This window comes from Fukomys damarensis, unplaced genomic scaffold (assembly GCF_012274545.1).
Source record: "Fukomys damarensis isolate Sample0158 unplaced genomic scaffold, DMR_v1.0_HiC HiC_scaffold_4, whole genome shotgun sequence".
NCBI classification, from domain to species: domain Eukaryota; kingdom Metazoa; phylum Chordata; class Mammalia; order Rodentia; family Bathyergidae; genus Fukomys; species Fukomys damarensis.
Window position 1 is genome coordinate 20693730 of NW_022900916.1, and position 21304 is coordinate 20715033.

Here is a 21304-nt window from a genome sequence, read left to right on the forward strand (position 1 = left end):
TTCTTTTTTTTTTTTTTTTTGTTACCGGGGATGGAACTTGGGTCCTTGTGCTTGCAAGGCAGGTGGCAGAGACACTACATGTTTACATATGTTTTTCTTCTCATGAATTTCTATTTTCCCCTAATTCCTTTTAAATACATTAAATTTTTATGAAAGGAAAGTTTAAAAAATGTTAATCAAAGTAGTAGTATATAATTGATTGGTTTCTAAAAACAAGAAATCTAGAGTATTCTATAAATTAGGTTTAGAAGCAAGTATTGATAGTTCTTTAATTGGAAGTAAATAATTTTAAAACCTCTATGTAAAATTTTGAATGTGACCACGAACTATGAATATTAATTCATTCTTTTCTACAATGTCCACCCATCCATCCATCCATCCTCAATGTGCAAATTAAATGCCGGCTATGTATATAAGAACAGGTATAAATTCTTAAAATTTTACTCTAGTCGATATTCACTGGGTAATGCTGATTATTTGAAAGCTGATACCTGTGTCACCATCCTAGTTTGATTTATTTCAACAATAAAATATTTTTTCCATTGAGTTAATGTTTTAAATATTAAATTGTATGATTCGATATCATGAAATACTTTTTGGCTATGAAATCAGTGGTTCCACAGGCTCACTGGGCAGAATGTTTTCTATCTCCAAGGAGGGCAGGCTTGTCTTCATATGACTTTAAAGGAGAACCCCACCTACTTCATTGTGCCACCATGCAGGCCTCAGTCACCTCAAACAGAGAGGGGTTGTCTGTGCTGCCTGTGCTGTACCTGCTCTTGGACTGTACTCTTTTTTGGGTAGCCCAGCAAGAGGCGGTGAGAAAGACTGTAGTTGCCCTGGGTTACAATTAACTTGTTGTGTTGGAAAGAAGATGGGCTTTGAAGATATGTGGACTCTGTCAACTCAAATACAGCCTTCATTTCTTATTTGATCTTGGACAAAATACCATCCTTAACATTTGTAAAATTTGGAGAAAGTTACCTATCTCTCGGTTTATACCCACTATCAAAAGTTTACTCTCTTTTGCCACCAATAAATATTTTCCCAATGCCATTAAGTGGTAACATTTTTAGAATTTTAGATATCAAATTATTTGTGCTTATTTCTTGTTAGATTCCTTTGCTAAACTTATAAGTAACACTTGAGCACAGGAGCTATAATTTGCAACATTAAGACCCTAAATATCTACTGTACTACCTGTATGTGGGATTTGATAAATAATTGTTGAACTTAGGAAACTGATTAGTCAGAGGCTGGGAGGAGAGAGCTTAGGGGTAGGATGCTTGATCAGAAGGCTCACAAGGAAAATCCTGTAATGTGGACTCCACAGTGCATTTGGGTGTAAAACAAATCAGAAACTCTGACATTTACTAGCCATGCGGGTAAAGAAAAGTTACTTAACTTGACCAAGCCCAATTTATTCATCAGATAATCCTAGCAGACCTAGTAAGCATTAGTTGAACTTACTCATAAAACAAAAATGTTGAAAATTTTCTAAGTAGTTTTATCATCCTGTACCATCATTTAAACATATTTCTGAATTCCTGAAATAATGATTTTAGACTAACCCAGAGAACACTTTTTTGAATATCATTCTTTGTTTCAAACGTTATTTCCTTGTGGCAGGAAGCGATAAAAACACAGGGCACAGACAGCCAGTGACTGAAGAGGAAGTTAATGGTGTTTGTTTTTCCTCCAGAATTAGTAGTTCAAAAATTAAAAATAAAAAACATGTCTTACCAAGTTTGTAAAATATATAGAATGCTTTGATTACAGGATTACAATGGAACTAATTTTTTTGACATTTATATTTCTTTGATATTTATGAATTGAAGTGTTAACATTTATAACTCTGAGGCTTTGGATTTTGTTTTATAAGATATAATCATTAAAATATCCAAATACCATTAAATATATGTAGAATTTATTTCTTTTTTACCTCGAAGACTTAGAAACAAAAGAACTTTTAGAGTCAGAGTCAAGTGTTTTGAGATTGTTGACAAATAAAAGTGATTTCATCAGGATTCCATGTCAAGATTGTATTGACTTTGACGATGGAAAGCAATAAATGAAATTCACTAATTATGTGATGAAAGCAAAACAAAACAAAATCCCAGTTGTAATTGGAAAATATTGCTTGACTCAAAAAACAGTGCATTTTTTCACCAGAGATTCCTGCTACCTGTGGAGGTGAGGAGGGGTACCATGCTAGAAGGTTCAAGTTAAGAATGTCTACAAGAATGACAACAGATGCTATTTTAGAAAATTAGAATTTTTTTTCAGGGAAAAATTTATAGGGAGAATACAACTTCTTTGAAATATCTTTCATTTAATTAAAATCTAGATATGTGTCATTTGTTGCTGCTGTATAATGTCATTCTAACTTTAGCTTAGCTTTTGCCTGATGGTTTATAAAAATACAGATATACTCTGTTATGGGTATGTAAAGTCCTTTGGTAAATGTTTAACTTTTTATTGCAATACCCTTAGTGCACACTTCTGTTGTCGAGTTCAGTATGCACCCTGGGTAGATAACATTTAAAGCCTGTTGAGAGGAAAACATTGTGGCTATTTACTGTGAGGAAGAAGGGAAAGCAGATCTGTCATTCCTGTCATTTCGCTCAGAAATCAGCTTTGGAAAGGTCTCTGAGGAAGTAGTATTTGGGAGTGGTGGATATTTTTAGATTTCTTTTCAGTAAAATCATGATTTCTTTAATGAACTGGAAAGAAATCATCCTGTCCAGTATTTTCCAAGTTGCATGTCATGAATTATTAGTGGCCATAAAATCAGTTTAGTCGGTTCCTATTAAGCAATGGAGTAGAGTAGATTATGATACAACATACTGAAGTACACATACTGTAAGGTTGTTAATTTAGGAAGTTGATTTTTGAGTATAGATACATGCACTATGTTTAACAGGAAATGTATTTTTCAGTGTGAACAGTATTTGAAAAAGCTGAAGTTGATGACTGAGTCCTCTCATTTTACAAATAGGGGAACTAAAGAAAGCTGATTGTCAGTTTATTTGCGTGTTTCTCTTTGAAGTGACTTTTGTATCAGCAGGTCTCTCTCTTGTTAGAATCTTTGTTTCATCATCTATGCACCTTCTATCATTTTCCCCTTATGCTTTGACATTCCTACATTTTTGTGAACAAAAATTGGTTCAAAGATGCTAATTCTTAGAAATGAATCTTCAAGTCTCCGAGTACCATATTGGGTGGCTGGGTGATAATGGTAATATTAAGGTGAAAAAAACAGAACGTTTATAGCACTTTCTATAAAAGAGATCAATTATTTCTTGTAGGTAAGTTCAGGTAGAAAATTTAAACAATAGTCTAAAGAAGTTCATCAATCCTGGTAATCTTTATTAACATCTATCTTTTGTTTAAGTTTAATTAAATAAATATTAAACTGCTGCATTGTCACAGATATTTTACCAGCCGCTTATTTCCTCCTTTCAGGGTAATGAATTATCTGGATAATTACATTGATTCCTCACTTTGCTTATAGAGTATACCAAGAGATTTGTTGAAGTACAGGGTATTTTGTTGGTCAAAGATAAAGTGTATCTCTATTCTTTATAGCACAGTATGCCTCTTTGGAACTCAGCTAAGCTTTATGCAGAGAAATGTTCCTCATATCTTGAACTTAACCTTTTATTCATAAGGAGTCTTCAGTAATCACCTACAAAGTTCACCTTTGATGTTTTTCTGTCTCTGCTTTCATAACACATTGATTTTTATTGAACTTTGTTCCTGTTGCTATTTATACAATGTCAGTGCTGCATGAACTATTTTAATTTTTTTTATTTGTTTTTGTTTTTTCTGACAACCTGAGAATCAAGGCAGCAGAACCAAGAGGCCACTGTGTGAATACCACGTGGGGCTTTGTCTTCTCACATTGATACTGCTCTTGTTTGTCTTTCTGAGTGGCACTTCTTGAAGGTGGGGTTCTGTTTTCTGTTGCTCTTTTTCACTTGTGCATCTTGTATTATTCTGCTTGAGTTTGCTTATTTGTTGAGTTACTGGCCATGTAACTCTTTGCTGTGGCAGCAGCAACAGTAGAACAAGTCTCTCGAAAGCACTGTGAACCTGCTTTCTGCTTGGTGGCTGTCATGCAGAGGCCCATGTCCCTTACATCCGCATCCAAGGAGGAGATGTGTAGACAGAGCCTGACCTGTCAGTGGGGCCAGAGAAGCTGCTTTTAACATTTTTAAATGGTCAGTATTTCTCATTTGTGCTATTTAGAAAGATTAAATGTAATATTTTATAACCATTTTTATTGGTATTCTTGATTGTTAAGTGTTTTGAACATTTTTCCACATCTTTAATGAAATTTTCCCTACGATTGAATTTGTTTCTGTTTTCCCCTGGTTTGAATTTGTTTGTATTTTTTACTCATTTTTTCTTTTAAATTGTACTATTTTATTGATTTATGAGATTTTTTTAGTATGTTATAAAAATTAACTTTTTTTTTTTTGGCATTCCTGAAGATAGAACCTAAGACCTTAACACTGAGGTACATTTTCTACCCTCCTTTTTATTTTTTTGATAAAAAGTTTAAGTCCCTAAACTGTGCAGGCTGGGCTAAAACTCATAATCTCCCTGCCTCAGCCTCCCAGAGTGCTGGGATTACAGTTGTGTACCAACACCATCTTGGATATTAACTTCTAATTGTGATTAAATTTTACCATTTTAATCATTTCAAGTGTATGTTTTAGTGGCATGAAGTACATTCACATAGTACCACTCTCTCATCTCCAGAACTTCTCACAAGCTGATGCAGTAATTAGAAGCTGGTAGCAAAGCCTGAACCATGCATGTGTTGGGTGGATCTGAGACCTTATCTCTGTCAAGGGCAATGCTAACTTTCCTTCCACACAACTCTGGAAACACTTTCTACATAACAGAATTCCCTAGTTATTTCTCTAGCTCCAAGCTGACATGGTTACTGCTATTTTGCATTAAAAGATATATTTCAACATTAAATAAATAAGTGAACAGCAGTCCTCATGTGACCATCTTACTGAGCAGATTCTGTTTCTTGGGATCTTTTTAGTTCTTCCCCTTTTTTTTTTTTTTTTTGTACTTTGGATCTAATTTGGGACCTTGTACTTGCAAGGCAGGTGGTGGAAGCACTGAGCTAAATCCCGACCCAGTCTACTTTTCATTTAATCTGGAGGTGTTTGATGTTTTATTGCTTGATAATGTGGCATTTCCAGCTGTTCATGGGAATTAATTTTCTATTTGAATAGACAATTCCAGGAAACTATCTATTAAGGTTATAGGCAAAGAGAATGTTGCTATACATTTGTGTGTGTGTGTGTGTGTGTGTGTGTGTGTGTGTGTGTGTGTTGTTTCTGGCATTATAAAATGGTAGGGGAAGGTTGATTTAGGAGTTGGTGAATAGCAATTTATTTTTTGTTTTTAAATTATACTACTTAAGAAAAATAAACTTTGCCACAGGTCATAAAAAGTAGTTTATAATAGAAAATATATGACACTGAAAATGTTACCACCATTGACAAAACAACTCTAAATAGGTCTTCCATGGACTCTCAAAACTTTTTGGACAAGCTAGGTGTGGTGGTGCATGCCTGTAATCCCAGCACGCGGGAGGCTGAGGCAGGAGGATCACTGTGAGTTCAAGACCAGCCTAGGCTACATAGTGAGTTCCAGATCAGTCTCAATTACATAGTGAGGCCTTGTCTCAACAAAACAAAACAAAACAAACAACTTTTTTGGTCAGTAAGCTTCTGTATAACTGAGTGATTTTGTGGAAACTCAAAATCTAAAGTCCATGGAGTTTTATTTAAAACCATGGGGATGAAATATGTATTATAACTAAGGATTTTAAATTAGATTAAAAAATTAGTGTGACTTTAAAATGTGCTGGGTCTTAAAATGCATAAGATACCCTCTATTAACCTCTTATCTTTAATGGCTGGAATGGCTTCCCATAATAAAAAAGTTAATACTTCTGCCATAAAATTCATAGATGTTAATATTAAAGGAGGTAAATATGACAAATACTTTCATGTCTATGTAGGCCAGATTTTGCTGCCAGATAAGTTTGAATTTATCCCCAAATGCGTTCTGAGATATCCTCTGTTCTTTAAGATCATGAATAAAGGACTAAAGATAATTTCACCTGTACTTTAGGGGCTTCCAGCTCCCTCGGCTGGAAGTAGCTTAGCTGTATGCTCCAGCCATGCCGTCTTCTCAGCGTCACTCAGGTTGTGTCTTTAGCATTCTCAGTGCTGCACACATTTCTGCTTCTGGGCTTCTGTACCTGCTACTCAGTGTCCCCTCTACTGGACATACTCGCTTATTCTTCGGCCATTGCCTGCCTGGGTTCTGATTCTTCATGATCAGTATGTTTGCTCTTTCATGGAAATGTTTCATCGTGCCATGAACATGCCTGTTAGGTACTCCCTTGTCTCTATTCCCTTGTGCCGGTTATTCTCTATGTTGAAAGGACCTTTTTCTGATAAATTGATCCCCCGACTCATTGCTGTGCTCATATAATTGACTTTTTCCTCTGTCATGTGTTCTTTGTTTCCTTACAGCTTTATATGTACCTACATTACAGTATACAGTACCTTGCTCCAAAGTGATTTGGATATTCATTCATTCATCGTGCTGTAGATTTCACGAGGACAGTTACCTCTTTATAATGCATTTTGTTGCATAGTGCTTGGCACATCACACTCTAGAGCTTTTCATCCCAACATAAACACAAGGTGAATGTTTGGAGGCATGGACTGGAATTGGAGACCAGGGAAAGAGGGATGGGTAGTAGAAATCTAGTGTAGAGTAACAGTGGTTTTGTTTAGTTTATAGGAACATGAGGATTAGAAAATAGGAGAGTTGAATGGTTTGGATAATTAATACCTCAGAGAGAGGATGGAACTTGAGACACACTTTGGCAGCTAGATGAAGCTGGGAGAGACAGAGAACATAGTGCTTTGAAGAGCAGGGGAGTACTCTGAGGAGAGAGTCAGTTTTGGCGGGTGAAGAAGATCATGAGGCTGTTGCCTAGCTGTATAATGGGGAAAGGAACTGGTTGAACTACTGGCTAGTTACAGTGAATGTTCTGAAGTGGGAGAAGACTGGAAGTAGGCACGGTGGAGCTGACTACGTAGGGCGATGCAGAATAAGAAAAGGAATCAGAGCTATGCAGAGTCAGGTGCCACGGAGAGGTAAGGAACAGGGTAGGAATGATATGGTAAAAACAGTGTGGGCCACCGCATACCCAGGGATGTCTGAACTGACAGGGCAGAGAATGGTGAGGATGTCTGCTTTATTTCCTTGAGCTGAAAACCAGTAGGGGCTTATACAAACTCAAATGAGAAAATGGTTAATGAAAATTTAGAAAAGGGCGGGAAACTTTTGGAAGATAGACCAAAGAGTGATGGTTAATTTTTGTGTCAATCTTACTGTGACAAAAATATATAAATTTTGTCCAACATTTCTTTGGGTTTTCTCTGACGTCTTGGGGTAAGATTAACATTTGAATCAGCAGACTGAGCAGAGCTGATTGCCTTCCATCAAATGAGTGGCCCTCATCCAGTTAGTTGAAAATTTGAGTAGAATAAAAGCCTAACTCCCCACCTCCCATCTGCCACCTGGGAGAGAATTTCAAGCCTAATGACGTCTGAGCTGGGTTATCTACGTTTTTGATTCTATAGCAGTCTGCTGTTGAGTCAATTCCTTACTCTTTCCCTCTCCCTCTCCCTGCCTCTGCCCTTCCCCTTCCCTCCCTCTCCTTCTCTCCCCTTCTGCCTTTGTCCTTCAGTGTATATCTCCTGTTGTACAGACTGATACACGGGGGACTATACCTGTAGATTAAGGTATAGGAGCCACAGGAAGTAGTGACAGAATTAAGGATTACTAAAAATTTGAGTCTGAGGGTTTAGAGAAAAGTAGCTGTAATAGTAGGAAGGCCAAAGATGAAAATGATAGGCAGTTTTGAGGGGGAACATGTTTGGTTTTGCTTCTGTTGACTCTTAAGTGATGCTGGACCTTCAGGTGAAATTGTCTTAAGCACCTGTGGTAAGAGGATGGAATTTTGTGGTTTAGACTGGCGGTGGCATCTTAGAATCATGTAAAAACAGATGAATAGAAGTTACAGGACAGAGCAAAGTCTACAGAGGAGTGAGAAGGACAACTGAAGACAGACATTTAGTTGAGATTTTATAGGTGGGAAAATCCCATAAGAGTCCCTAGGAGAAAGATGAACTAAAGTATAGAGGAAAAGATTTGTTGATAGAGTTTTCTCTTAACATTGGCTTGTTGGCCTCCTGCCCTAGAATGTGAGGCCAAAGATATATTCACTTCTGTTTCCTCAGCTTTAAATGTTCTGTTTAAAATACTCAAGATCTTTGGTTTTTCACTTGATTAAAACCTTTTTTAAAAGTGAAAACTGGTGCAGGAATTAAGATTCTTTGTTTTAACCTTTGCATTTAAGTAGACTGAGGCTTGATTTTTGTTGTTTTTGCCTTTTTTTTTTTGAGACAGACTCTCACTGTGTAGTCCAGGCTGGCCTTGAATTCACTGGGTAGCCCAGGCTGGCCTGAAACTCACATAATTGTCCTACCTCAGCCTCCCCAGTGCTGCGGTTACAGACATGCAACATCAAGCCTGGCAGCTTTGATATTTTTATTCCTAAAACTTTAGTTTACTCTTTCAAAAAAGAGAGATTTGATTAAAATCTTTTTAGGATTCCTACAGCTCCAGAATTCTGCAGAAAAATATCTACAGTCAGTATATACCAAAAATTGTTCAAAGATACAAAAGTAGCCTTCAGCAAATCAAATTATATAGAAAGTCATCTTGTTTACCATCTCTTAAAGTTTTTATTAATTTAGTATCAATAAAGATATTGTTGTCAAGTACATAAATCAAAGCTTTAATATTGTTGAAAAGCAGCTTTAGGCAAAACAACTTTCTTCCCAAAATATTAAAGGACCAAACCCTACTTTGTATATCTCTAAATTAATACAGCTGTGAAAAAAGACACACACATCAGTAGCACTTTTCTTTAAGTCTCAACACCATACAGAAATTTTGATTCCTATGAAATTTTTATTCTATTACAGATTTTTCAACTTTAGGATCTTTTCATAGAATTAGTGTATTATAAAAACTGAAAAAGAAACCCTTGATTCACCTGATCCTGTGTGTTGAACATAATTCATCCAAAATTCTATTCCACCTCCTCATGCATTTTGAGATTTGTGTTTGTATTGCATAGAACCACAGTGTCTGTTTTTAATTTGTGCAAGAGTACTTTCTCCTCTGCGTAGCATATTCCTCTAGAATATATGTGATATCAGTTTTGGTATTTGGTTAATGTATGATGTTTAAATTATAGCACATTTAACAGTGGTCCAATTGTACAATTTGAAATATGGAGAATTTCCAAAAAAAGTATGGAAAAAATACTTCCCCTGTACCTATTTTATTCTTCTTTTTTGGTACCAGAGGTCAAACTCAGGAACTTGAGCTTTTGAGGCTGGTGGCGGTACCACTGGGCCCTCTGTGCCTATTTAAAAAACGTACAACATATATGTTGGTGTAGAGTAAGTGCCCAGCTAACAAATGAGTTCTGTTCCTGGAGGATGTTCGAAAGCTAGATTCATTTGTTAGACTGACAAAGTGAGTCTTACATACCTTCGACATAAACAAACAGTGTAAAGTGTAAAACACAGACACACACAAATACAGTAAATTTGTACAATAAGCACACAACAGTACACTGTGACAATGTCCAGGAGGCACATGAGCTATTTCCATGATTTATTCCATCTGTGAATGTTGCTAATGCAATGTCTTTTCCTATCTGTGAGAGTTCTCAACTCCAGTGTTAGTAAACTGGGGACTTGCTATAATGTGTTTGACACAGAAACTATTGAACAGTTCGGGAATGGATGCCTTAAAGTTTAATTAAAAGGTATTGAACTGGGCCAGGAATTTAGCTCAATGGTTCCAGTGCTAGCCTCATCAGCTTAAGGACCTGAGATCGATCCCTGGTACCAAAAAAAAAAAAAAAAAAAAAATTGATATTGAACTATTAGCACTAAAATCAATGTTTAAAAGAATCTAATAGAACTTTTTGAGTAATCCAGGATGCATTGTGGGTTAGATACCTGTTTTCTAATAATAACTGTCTTATTATTAGATGTGTACTAGATGTATATTAGATGTATACTCTTTCTAGCTAATCTTGCTCAGTGAGTATCTGTGATGTACGATTTTCATCTGGAAATAATCTGCCTTCAAGTACCAAAGTGCTGATGCTGCTTTTTGTCATTTAATGTCTCTTTTATTTTCTTTGTAGCTCCATAATTGAGAACATTTAACAGCTAAAAATTCTCTCAGGGACTAGACAATCTCACAATAGTAATAAGATAGATACTTTTCTGATATAATTCCAAGCTATAAAGTAGTATCTGGAAATGTTTCTTATTTTCAGTAGAGATACTTTAAAAGTATTTATTTTTATTTTCCACACTTCACAAACTACTGCATTTATTATGATGTAGAGTAGTTTATTCTTGGATTTATTTTTGTGTATATTCATGTATAAGACATTTAGCCACTCACAGTGGCCCATTGACTTCTTAGTTCAGTTAGTTTTATGTATAGTTGCATAGATATGATGATCTTTTACTCTTAGCTTTGCAATCAGATGCATAAGAAAGTAAAAAATATTAATAATAAGAAATACATATTCACAGACATGAGAAAGTGTTATTAAAACTTTTGTGACAACTGTGCTCTGTTTGTAAGTCATACTAATGACTGCTTTGCTTCTCAGTAATTTTCCATTTGTAGCACTTTATACCTGGATACACAAATGTAATGCAATTGAACAAGAAAACAATTATCTGTCTGGTGGAAATAATGTACTTATCTCATTGAAACAATTGACTTGTTTAAAAATACACAGAAGTTTTAGTTCTGCTCAGAGTGCAGTTACCTATAATTTGTAAAGAATTTCCAGGAAGAATTAAAATCCTCTGATCTAATTGGATAAGCAACTGAAGCCATAGATTGTGAGCAATGAATTTTAGGATATAATCCCTCTCCCACAGACCTCCATTTGGAGCCATTTTAAGATCTGAGAAGTATTTTTTTTCCCCCTCAATAATCTATGAGTTTTGGCTGGATAGCTGGAAAACTACACTCAATGGCTGTACCTTCCAGTGAAAGATTCATGTTGACTTGTGGGTTCTGTGTTGGTGGAATTTTGCCACACTTTTTGGCCTGGCTCAAATGTTTCTTGGCATTTTCTGTGGAGTTTGGCCCAATATACCTATAGGAGCACATTGAATTCCAAATAAACCCTAAAAGCCATCATTCTTGGCCAGCTAACATGCAACTTTGCTGCGTTTTGGTAGTGGGTTAAAACCACTGGGCAGTGGGGTTCAGTGATATTAATGATAGTTCTAAGAACATAAGTGTGCTAAAACTGCATACAAAAAGGCTAGCATTTATATTTCATGCATTTGACCTTTTCGCAGAGATCATGTTCTATTTTAATCCCTTATTATATATATATTATATGTATAACATATAAGAAATTAAAATAACAGTTTCTGAAGCTACTACAAATTCACAACTCTTTCTTAAAGTGAGATGGCTCTGGCTCTTGGCTGACTTCAGTCTTGCATTGTGGTACTGATGTGGTTTTCAGTTTTCACTTTAAGGGTGCTCCCTGCACTAATTAGTTTTACTTGTAGCATCATAGAATATTGGTGGTCCCCTAGCAGTAGTTTGTTGCAGTCCCCTCATTTTACACATGAGGGAAGCCAAGCCTGGTTCCTTAGTTCCTCCAACAAGCCATGGCCCTGTTGGGGTGCATCTCATGTCTACCCCCCCCACAATACTGTGCATTCTTAGGTTTTGTATCTCTGGGAAGTTTACCTTCATTTTTTTTTTTTTTTGAGTTTAGCTTTCTCTGTTCATATTAATTTGAGAAGCCAGCCCCACATTTGGTTTATATTTGGTTGGGAATCTCAGAGTGTTATATATAACTTCATTCTCTTCTTGTTCTGTGCCACCAGGATATGAATATAGGAAAGAGAGTGGGATCAATGTAACATCTTTGTAGTATTGATGTTGGATTATAGAACGCATAGTGGACCAAAGGCTGAAGCTGGCTTCCTGTACCTCCCCTAACTTCCAGTTGAATTTTGCTGTCTGGCATAGAGCAGTGTGGGACTGCAGGTTCCAGATCCAACCACCATGTATCTGCAGGGAGGTCTTTCAGAGCAGTACCCCTGGAGACCCAGAAGGCAGTGGGTTCACCCAGGGTGCTCTTCGGGACTCAGACCAGGTAAAGCAGCTCTGGCCCTAGGCCTAGGAAGCAGCCTCCTTCAGGAGCTCACCTCCTGGTGCTTGTCCTCCTTTTTCTTGCTGTTTCATTTCTTTTCGGACTAAAACCAATGTCATTTACATTTTTTTGCCCTGCCTGATGAGTTATTTTCCTATTATCCTCCTGAATAGAGTCAAAAAAGCAAAGGTAGTGAAAGCAGCCCAGGCAACTGATTATTTACAATTGAGCAAAACAAATGAGAATTAGGGAGTTGGTAATGAGAAATGGCACTTTGAAAATGTGTTCAGAATACTTCTCAGGAATGGAAAATAAATAACTGCTCTGCTCTCTCTTAACAGGGCCATTCTTCTGACTCTTTCATTGTTGGCATTGATTTTGGCACTAAACTTATTTTGGTGGTATTCACAGTTGCTCAGGTTAGAAGAGAAATGTTGAGGAAGTGGTCTTCCAGTTGTTGACAGATCTCAGTAAACATGCATTGTTTGGATATTTTGGAGAAATAGTAGGATAATCTCTTACCCAGGGGCATAATACCCCAGGTAGAAGAACCCCATATTATATTTGGTATGCACTAGTGTGTATTTGGTGCACATGAGAAGGCCAATTTCATCGTGGAAGCAATATTGAAGGAAAAGTTTTTGGGGAACCTAAAAGTTTTACTTTAGTTTGTATAATAATTAACTTGGCTATATAAATGCCAGGAAAATAATTAAAATAACAGATTATGTTGAATGCCTGAAGAAATATGTTTGACAACTTTTAATTTTCTTGCCTCCCACACACCACTTTCTAGTTTGTTTCTGGCACACCAGATGTGTCTCAACACAGTGGCTGATCCCAGAGTTGTGTGAACACCTGTGATCATGGCAAAACAAATTTTCTCATTTTGGTTCCATTTCATAAATACAACAGTAGAAGGAGCACTATATTTTGTAGGTAGTGTTATGCAGATATGGGGTTAACCCACTTTTTCTTTACGTATGCATTGATGTTCTTTATTCTGCCTAATATTAAAGCTTGTTCAAATTGTTAGATTCAAATAGTGAATTTAACCTGATTTTTAAAAAGCTGATTTAACCTTCTTGGTTTTCCTAGTTTGAAACTACTGAGTAGAAGAACAAAGAGGGATGATGGGTAGGTGTCTTATTTACTTTTCTCATTGCTGAGACAAACTAGTGGATACTCACAAGTTAAGGGAAGGAAGGTTTATTTAGCTCACAGCCTTTAGAGCTTTCAGTCCATAATAGGCTGGCTCGAAGGAAGTTGGCATGATAGGTGGCATTGCAGAGGAAAAGCAGTCCATGGCAAGCAGGGCAGGCAAAAGCAGCAAAGCAGCAAAGCAGAAGCAGAAGCAACAGCTGCAGCAGACCTTTCTGTCCCTTAAATTCCATCCATGCCCAGGTTGGGGCACTGTTAACCCCAGCATCACAGGCCTTAGATCTGGCCACCTCTAAAAAGCCCTATGACTGTGTGAAGCTCTGAGGGAACCTTTAGATATAAGCCATAACAGTAGGGAAAAGTGAAAAAAGATGTAGGGATAGAGAATATACATATATATATATTTTTTTTTTTTTCTTCCTTTCCAGCTTCTTTGATGGATCAATTAATTTATTTGTTAGGTTTTTATTTTTTGTTTTTGTGGTGATAGGCACCCAAACCCAGGGTCATATGTACGATAGGCAAGGGCTATGCCACTGAGCCACACCCCTCGTTCTAATTTATTGGTTTCCAGCATAAAAGCACTTTTATTTCTTGATCTCCATGGAGAAAAGTTTTTTTGTAGGAATTTTTGCTTGTTCCTTCATATATTTACTGTAGTAATTTTTTCATTTAGTCTTAGCCTTTTTTCAATTTAAATGTCACAGCAAGTACCATATCCCAGAAATGCTAATGTCTCTAAAAAGAATTAGTTTTGTGTTTGCTTTTGGCGTCATCTGTGACCCTTCCGTGGTCCCTAACTTTGAATATCTACTTGTAATTTATGTAATAATAAGGCAACTTTCCTCAACATGTGATTATGCAATAAACAATGTGACAATCAAGAGCTGCATGTCCGCATCTGACTGTGCAGCTTGTTTCCCTTCAGTTTCAGCACATATTCAGTTACAACTTTGTCTTTTATGTGTATTGTACACATTAGTGATTTTGTAACCCTGTAACCCTTCAGGTGTGATTGTTAAGCAAATTATAGTTTACTTAATCGTCACTTTGAGGTTGCAGTTGTAGATTTTTAATGTTTACTATTGTAAGTTACATAACGAACATCTTTGAATCTACCTATTTCTCTCTCTCTCACCCTCCCTGCCCCACCCCCTTATTTATTTTCTTGGTTTAAAGCCTGTGGCCTAAGGCAGCAAAAACAGATTTATCAGTTTAACTTTCTCAAAAACCTGGACAGCTTTGGATATTCTCTCTTATAATTTTGTTATATTTATTCATTAAATATAAAGTGGCATTTCAGTGTTGTTTGAATGTGCATTGCTTTGATAAATAAAATGTTTGAACATTTTTAATTTATGGTTAATAATTTAGTTCTCTAGTGCATGTCCATGTTATTGAGTTATTTTTCTTCTGAATTGCATGTTTTACTGTTGGATGGTTTAGAAATCAACTTTTTATCTCTTTTATTTGATAAACATTTCTGAAGTATGTTTTTCTTTTTGCCGTAGCTGTTATTTTTCTTAGTATTAAGAAGTTAAACTACTAACAAAATCTACATTTTTTTTGTTTCTTTATTGGTTTAGAAAGTTGTCAGTTTTGTCAGAAAATACTGTTCTACTTTATGCTAATATTATTAGCTACAGTTTTTATATATAGTTAAATTTAATATAGTCTATATGTGTATATACACATATATATTCATACATACTTATAGACACTTAACAGGGATAAATTTGATTCATTTTTCTCCAAAATTACTAGCCAATTATGTCAATACTGTTTATTACATATTACTAGTTTATAAAACAGCTTTCCTCCTTCCTGTCCCTAGTTGTTTTGAATTTTCTATCATATTATTGCATTCTTACATATAATAGGATATTTTAGTGGATTCTACTCATATTTATCAATATAGTTCAAATTAGATATCAAAACTACATTATTTAAATTGTTAATGCTCTATTATATGTTTTAAAATGTGGTAGATCCACCTCTCCAATCTTTGGGCATCTAGTATGTGACAGAAAAAGTGTGGATATAGAAATTAAAATTAACAGTTTCCCTATGGCTGGTAATCAAGGTCTTTCTGGAAAAACAGACATGCAGAAATGTAATTACACAATATGAAAAAGCATAAAGGAGAGGTGAGCAAAGAACTGTGACAGTACATAAGAAATCTCTTTTCACCTGTTTGTTTTTCTGTAATGTATTTTCTAGGTCTAATGAAAGTTCTATTGTAATTTTAATTGCTATTTATTATGTCTACAAAATATGAAAACATTTGATTTCTTTTTATTGTATAATCTTCTGACTCAGAACTTTTGTCTGTGTCATCTTTTTAAATTTCCCAATTAAGTTTTGCAGTTTTCTTTAATGTGAAATACTTGTTAGAAAGTTTTCAAGCTAAACATATGGATGGTATGATTATTTTTGACAATCTGTAAATTCTATATTTGATTTATTTTTTTAATAAAAAGCTTTTATCTTGGGATTAATATTCACAGAGAAATTTAGAGTAATACTCTATGAATTTCTTTTTCATGGAAAAAGTGCAAGCATTCATTGTAACACTGTTGGGACTTGATAAGATCTAGTGCACTTGTAGACACAAGTGTAGAACTGTCTGTGAAGTTATTTTTTGACAGTAATTCTTTAATACTTAAAACTGAGTAATTTTTAAAACCAGTCATAGACCAATGACAAATTCTTGTGCCAAGAAAACCATATCCTTCTGAAAACTTGCTTGGAATTATGGAAAACAATCTGTGTTTTATAGTCAGGGAAACCTGTGACTGCTTATTTTTGGCGTGTAAATTATAGCTTCTATCTTTGCAGCTGTTAATTGGTAATAAGGATGGGACAAAAGGTGTTAAAGAGTGTTGGAATATAACACATCAAATAATAATCATTAAAAAAATTCTGCTTGTATCAGTTGTATAAATGTACTTTCTAAAATGCAGAATAAAGTTTATTTCAATTTTCCTAACTGTGCTTTATTTAAAAATACTTTTATATTTGGAATTAGGTCAGAAGTAAGCAGGACCTTGGTGACATAAATAAACAAATCCCAGTGGAAGATTGTCTTTGGACTTTCTCTTGTGTGTAATTCCTTTTATATACAAGAACAGGTCTCTTGGCCAAGATCCCATTATAAAAATGAAAGGGTGGGAGTGTGGGGGGCTAAATATTCCCAAAGAGATGCCTTGAATTTCAACCTTTCAATTACTTAATTATTCTTGTGGTTACAGGAGATGAAAGAATAATGAGGAGTTTGTTTCCTATGTGAATTATGGAAGATGATATGGGTGTACACGGGATCATTGAATTGGACAAATGGACAATCTTTGAAAATTCTTTTCTTGGAGGGATGCATAAAGTTTTCTGGGGACACCAGGAAATTGTTTCTATGACCCGAGTTCCAATTCTTTAGAGCACTTTCGAGTGCAGGAAAGGGAGTGGCAGCAACTTGGTAATACATTTAGTTCAAATATGTATTTACTTAATTTATGTACTACTGTATTCAAAAATGATTTGAGATCCCTCATAAGAATATACTAAATTTACTGAAAAAATGTATTCAGAAGAAAAGATATACTATCAAGAAAATATGTAATTAAGTAAGAAGTCCTATAGGAATAATGAAAATAGATATTTTAGGGCCCAGATGGTTGCCTTTTTTTTTTTGATTCACTACTTATTTTGAACCTGAATTTTCTAGCACCTATGGCATGTAAATAGATGCTGTGCCTCTGTTTTACACACACACACACACACACACACACGCACACACACTCTTATGATTATTTGCTTTTTTCATTATTAGATCTATGTTATTTTAAAAGTATACTAAATTCCCATTTGGAGACACATAACTGTATGAATCTCTAATTTTTAAAAGAAATTTATCGTGCGAGACCTCTACAAAGCATGTACCGAGTGATATACTTATTACTATTATTAAAGAATTCCCTTTAAAAGAATTTGCTTACTTGTGGGTTATTTCAGCACATTAATCTATTCAGGGTCTGATGGAATAGCAATTTTGGAGAGAGAAGAGCAGATATGACCTAGACATGATGTAGAAGAAATTACTGACTCCTCTGACAAACAGCTTTAAATGCTTCTTATTAGTTACTCAGATCATCACTTTTTGCATTTTGTATCTCAGTGTCTAATTTCCTCTTTTACTCTAAAATCATTGGCAGCAAACACAACAAAAACATTACTTCTTAGTCTTAAACTGCTTTTGACTTTGGGGTGGACTTTGTTATTTGTATCTAGAACATTTTAGAATATTTATTTCAGATAATTCACAAAGTCAACTCTCATTGTATAGAAAATAGGAAAAGAAAAGAATTTGAAGAGGAAAATAAAACAATCTAGTTGTCAATGAGAAAAAGAAAGCAAGGTGAATAATAAAAATTAAGCTATCATAAAGAACGTGGAAAACAGTGGGAGCCTGGGAGATCCGGGTGCAAATTATGCACTTATAAGTCTGAGAGTCCTAAAATGATTCAGAGTCCGAAAAGGTCCCCTACTTTACTCAGATATGCATTTTGAGCATTTTATTTTTGTCACATATAACTTAATTATCTTTTAGTGAAGTCCTGGTTCATTTAATCAGCAAAAGTAACTGTGTACCATATTTGGCAGTTTTTCCTTTTTAAAATCTTTATCTATCATCTATATATTCACCTGTCCACCTGCCTACCAGCCTACCTACCTACCTATCTTTATACCTTTATGTCTCTTTTCCAAGCTTCTTTAGGCCTATAGGCATGAACACTGTAATGGAAAGAGCTAGTGACTTCTTCAGCTTTATGGCCTTTTACATTCACATTCAGCAAAACTTTACCAGTCATCTGCTTATGTAACAGGCACTACACCGAGAGCTTTCTTACATCTTATCACTATTCTTTCACCCATGAGATAAATCCTTTATGCCTTCCTCCTCATTTTAGTATGAGAATAGCTAAGCCTCAGGGAGAACTAGCCTGGGGTCACTTACTTTGCTGTCAGTGCTGAATTTTGGTTTAAGTCCAAGTCTTTGGCCCTTGAAGCCAGTTCTTTCACAGTCATATCTCCTGCTGAGCACTTCTGACTTTTACTGAAGATATACTCTGCTTTTTGTTTGTTAATTAATCTTGCATGGAATGCAATCTCCTTTACATTTAAGACATTGTTTCTGGGCCAAATTGTGGAATTGAAGTACTGGGATGGAGATCCAATTGCTTTTGACTGTATAATAACTATGAGAAGAGCCAGATCAAATTTGCCTGATTTGAAATCAGAGTGATTAGATTCTAATAAAAGAAGAGATTCCAGTCTTTAAGAGACAAAGAACATGTCATTGTTTTGACACTGACATTGTTGCTCTTTATAACTACTAAGGCCAACTGTAAATAATAATAATGACGTGGAGAGGAAAGTGGGGCATAAAGGAAAGATTCTGTACAATTTAGTTGTGTTCATCAAACACTCATTGAGCCCATAGTATGATGGAGATATTCTGAGATGTAGCCTTACATAAGATAGGAATTAGTTCTGGCTTTCAAGATCTTTATAGTCTAATGGAGGAATTTAAATTATAATGAGATTGCTAATTTTCAAAATTGAAATTCATATATTTTGTTACTGTTGTCATCAGCTTTGGACATTTGTCACTTTTCTAATGAAGAACAAATTCCATTTAAGAGAATATCCTGTTTATAAGACAATATAGGGTAAATCAGTTAGTTCTATAATTTTAAACCATTTTCAAATATAAACTACATTTTACCTTTAGAGCAAAAGGATGTTGAGAAGTGTTCATTATAATGAAATTGAGTCGCTTACTAGACCTATTTTAAAACTAGTCACTTCCTTTTCTTTCTTTGTACCCTGTGACACATAGACTTTCAGAATCAAGGAAGTATTGTTTTTTTTTTTTTTTTTAGGGAGTTGCTATATTATGTAGATTCAAAATTAAGTTAATATGGCTAGCATTTTTTAGCTCAAGGTAATAAGTTAAATTGAAATGATCTTCTTTCTCCTTCTAAATCTGGGCATGAAGTAGCTGCTCATGTTATAAAATGACAATGTTTATTTATAATGAAATAATCTCTTTTATTTATAGCCAACTTCATCATTTTAACACTTAATCCTCCATGACAGTCTGGAGGAGAGAAAACTTGGCAACCATTCATTATTATCTGTTTTTACCATCAGGAGGTATTTATTTGTAAGGGCAGCATGGCAGTGACGTCAAGGATAAGAATGAGATACTCCCTGACATTTTTATACAGGACCGCCTTTCCTTTGGAGTCCTGACGGTAAGTAAATATGACCATAATTACTTAAAATGCAGTCAAGATGTCCCTTGGAAGCTTGAAAGGATGTAATTACAGCTACAGAAGGAGAATGTCTAATAATAATAAAAACAAGAAAATGTTCATCTTGGATTAGTGATATGGGAATACCATCGGTGATCATCTATGCAATGTTTCATTTTGTGTTTTAAAGCAATTTCACAAAGCTCTTGTTGGACTGTGATTGTGTCTCTTGTGCTTGTGGGAGCATGTACTCTCCAGGGAAGTCCACTAACTCCTCATTTCAGCTTGGCAGATAATGTGATTTTTCAGGTCTTCATGCTAAATCATTAATACAATTGTAGCATGTCGTAGGTGAGTAGCTAGTGTTCTTTTGAGCATGGTAGAGCTGTATATGGAGGAAAGTCCAAGGTCATGAACATCTGAAATGATGTTTTATTGCTGTGTGTGGAAAAATGATCAATCTTCATGGATGTGCTGATAGCCACATGGTTTCCTTCTGAAGTGGTCATAGTGTTCCTTGCTGATGTTTGACTTGGTCCTTCTGACAAACTTTATAGACATTCACTGCTGTCTACTTAATTGATGAGAAACAGATGGAAACTGTAACCTGGAGATAGGTGGGTATAGTGGGCATTCTGAATCTGTGCCGTAGCAGGGGGACTTTTACATCATGCATTCAGTAAGCACATCTGAATGCTGGTCATTGTATTTGTGCTCTGAGGATGCAAAAATGTCCTGAGAAGACCTAGCTTCTGTGATGATTGTGATCGTATAAAGTACAGCCATTGAGATGATGGTGAATTCAGAGGGTTGGGAGCTTGGATATGGGGAGGGAGTAAGAAAAGCCTCATGAGGATGTGGGCATTTTGCTGAGAAGTAAGGGTGAGGAGGAAATGGGAAGGGTTTGCAGAATTCTGGAGGGACAGGGTAAGTGGGTATTTTAGGAGCAAAAGCCCATTGTGATGGAGTGAGCAAAGGGGAAGGTGGCTGATGCAAAGGGTAAGGTCCAGCTCAGCTCTTCACTGAGCACAGTGATTCACTGGCTGTGTTTCTTTGGGCAGAGTCTGCGGAAGCCATAATGCCCATGTCTTTGTATTAACCCCAGTCGCTTTTGCCCATTTCTGTGTAGCTCCCAAATCTGACTGCATCCTAGTTGATGTTTAGGATTATGTTGAAGAGGATGATTAGTACAATAGAGACTTAAAGAAAAAGTTAATTTCTCATCATCATCATCATCATCATTTATTAATTTTTTTATTGAATTTATTGGTACATTCTAGGTATACAGTATAGCTCCATTCATTACTGGGATCTTGTACCTTTATGTGACAGGTCTTGGTTCTCATTTTTTCCCCTTGTCCCCACCCTTCCTCCACCCCCTCCTCCCCTCCCTACTTACCAACGCTTTAATTCCATTTTTAGATTTTCTCACATTTTTTCCCTTTCCCTTATTCCCCTTCTCCTACCCTTCCCACTGTCCCTACAC

The 21304-nt window shown here is 35.6% G+C and overlaps 1 protein-coding gene and 1 pseudogene across 1 annotated transcript in view; one reads left to right on the plus strand and one right to left on the minus strand.

Annotated features, from left to right (window-relative positions):
* Hdac9 (histone deacetylase 9) overlaps positions 1-21304 on the plus strand; it is a 924083-nt gene that overhangs the window by 126441 nt on the left and 776338 nt on the right. The gene's annotated exons all lie outside the window — the stretch shown is intronic.
* On the minus strand, positions 4788-4890 carry LOC117284192 (annotated as a pseudogene).